A 2,856-nucleotide genomic window follows, 5' to 3' on the forward strand; every position below is an offset into this window, starting at 1 on the left:
CCTCTTTGTGTATTAGTTAGTGTTCGTTCAGTAGGGTGATAGACCTAGGCTTTTCAAAAGCTTCAATTAGTTCCATAAGTTCAACGGGTGGAAACATCTGAACAAAATGTAACATTATAGAAACAATTGGAATTTGGTGAAAAATACATAGAATTTATCATACAAAATATATCAAAGATTAGTAGATTAGTATTACCTCAAGAAGTAAATGCAACATAACATGTCATGTAACCACAAATGATAAGAAAAAAGAAGTAAACCTCTTGTGTTGGCAATCGAAACTCATCAGGTTGTTCTTTGATGTTAAGTTGTAGTTTATCTTGCCCTTCTTGTTGTATTCTCTTATTTGCTGCATCTATAGATGTAGATTATGTCTGAGGATCATGATCATCAGAATCAGAATCGGAATCCAATTCCGCATCTGAATCTGACCCCTTAACTGTAAACAAATAAAACCAACCCAAAAAGAAAACTAAGAACACTGGGATGGATATATAACAACTTCAAATTGCTTAGTATGTATGATTTGAACAATGGAACATAACATATTAAAGTGAATTTTTTTTTTCAAAATTCAAGAATGTCCTGTGTTGTTTGTTGTTTACTTAACTTACTTAGTGTAATTATTTTTAAATTTTAAGAATTTAGGAAGTTGTGTGTATCTAAGTTCAATGTCCAACTGAAGGCGAGTTTATTTTTCTGACCTAGTGGAAGAACAAACTGGCAAAATGAGAACAAATTACTGAAAGAATCTGGCACTAATCACTACTACAGAGTGTAGAAATAATACAGCACAAATTTTGGTAAATGGTAATGGTACCTGATATATCTTTCCAGTGGTTATGTTGTTATCTCTAGTAAGCCTCACGTCTAAGAAGCGTTCATAGTTACCCAAATCTAGGTCGACCTATCAAAATATCATATGGAAAGAGATTAATATCATCATCATAATCAATATTTTTAAAGCTAGTGAGAGCAAGTAGCACCTCTCCACCATCGTCAAGAACAAAAACCTCCCCGTGTTCAAAGGGAGACATTGTACCAGCATCTGTTCAAGTATGGATCTGCAATCAAAAGGTATAACTAAACCAATTAAATTCACACACCAACTCGACCTGTAAGCCACTCAAAAAACAAAAGTAGGAGGTATGTGGTGTGGTGTGGTGTGTATATAAAATTAGCAAACAAACAAGAATGCAATTTGATTAAACACATATGAATAAAAATTAATGGGAATTAAAATTAATTCCACAAATATACCATTTTTCGTGGATTTCGGATCATCTCCGTCATCGGAGTGTAGATATCTGTGTACATAATCCGACTTTCTTTCAGAGAAGATTGAATCTGCGGCAGCGCTTTCATGAACTTCAGATTGTAGACTCGAGCATCGGTGTCCTGGTCCGTCAAACATGTTCTCGAGAATCTGGATAACATTTGAATCGGTAAACAACCCATCGGAGGTAGCCCTGAAACCACCATTGTTCGACATCCGATCTTGTACAACTCCTATCCACCATAACCACAAAATCAAACAAACTGTTTAAATAAAGATATATATAGAGAGAGGGGGAGAGAGAGAGAGAGAGAGAGAGTTACATTGACGAAATTCTGAAGCTTCTTCAATATATAATCATGGTAATCGTCCATTGAGAAATTGTCTCTTCTAGAAGGCAGATTGTAGTAGCTAATCATGAAATCATTTGTTCCAGCACTAATTGACACCAACGCCCCCTCAACTTTGATCCCCACAACTTTCTTCAATATCTTTATATACTCCTTAAAGTAATACAACTACTTCGTCACAGGAATCACCTATGAAATCTGAGCCGTCATGTCATCGTAGCCCAATCCGGTGGAAGCGAAGTTCACTCCGGTGCGGATATCAAAATCAGAGATATTAAGCTCCAGGAACGGAGGAACGGTTTGTTTTATTCCCAGCAGAGACGCCCAAAAGTTCGACACCAGTTTTCCGTTTGAAAACCGACCGATGGGGATTTTTCCAGGAAAGTCTTCCCCGTATGGGGGATGGTCGGCTTCAATGGGGTATTTATGTAATTGTTGTTGCCAGAATCTGCAGTGGAGTCGCCAAAAATGAGGACGACAGAGAATAGATGGGTTATGTTCTGACTGGAAAGGGCAGTGGAGACTTTGAGAAGTAAGGCGAAGATGAACACGGAGAAAGCCATAGAATTAGTGATGGAGGGGACACTCTATGGTTAGGGCTTGCAGTTAATAATGTCCGATGGTGGCAGCGAGATAGAGTTACGGTTTCTAGGTAGAAGCGGGGTTGCAGACGACGACTGAAGGTAACGACAACGTCGTCAGGGTGGCGATAGCGCTGACTATAGGAGGGTGGTGGTAATGAAAGCCTATTAGAGATTGAAGAAAGTGAGGAGGTAGACGGAATATTTTTGGAAGAAGCTTTTGGAAAAAACGATGGCTGATAGTGTCTAGAGGGTATTAGGGTTTTCCATGAGAAGCTACGACCATACGTTACAATGATAGGTGCGTGTATATGTATACATTGTAAGTTTAATAGATTGTACATGGTGTTATAAAATGTATACCTCTTAATTTTCAAGAAATGGAAAATATCCTTAATAATATAGTAAAGATATATATATATATATATATATATATATATATATATATATATATATATATATATATATACACGAAGGGTATTTTGTAATATTGTTATAATACCCGATGTTTTCCGATGTTGAAATGTATTTGTTATTACTGATTTTTGTATTGTCTTAACGAATTAGTATTGATTAATACATATTGTATATCGTCCTAATTATTGTCTACTTTGATTTCCCGTAAGCCTTAACAAATGAAGAGAAGGGG

The 2,856-nt window shown here is 36.4% G+C and overlaps 1 pseudogene; it reads right to left on the reverse strand.

Annotated features, from left to right (window-relative positions):
* Nucleotides 1-739: 739 nt before the first annotated feature.
* On the reverse strand, nucleotides 740-2,189 carry LOC145068226 (GDSL esterase/lipase At1g58430 pseudogene; annotated as a pseudogene).
* Between the last annotated feature and the right edge of the window lie 667 nt (nucleotides 2,190-2,856).

This window comes from Lactuca serriola, chromosome 8 (genome assembly GCF_051521515.1).
Source record: "Lactuca serriola cultivar US96UC23 chromosome 8, Lser_US96UC23_V15, whole genome shotgun sequence".
In the NCBI taxonomy this organism is placed as follows: Eukaryota; Viridiplantae; Streptophyta; class Magnoliopsida; order Asterales; family Asteraceae; genus Lactuca; species Lactuca serriola.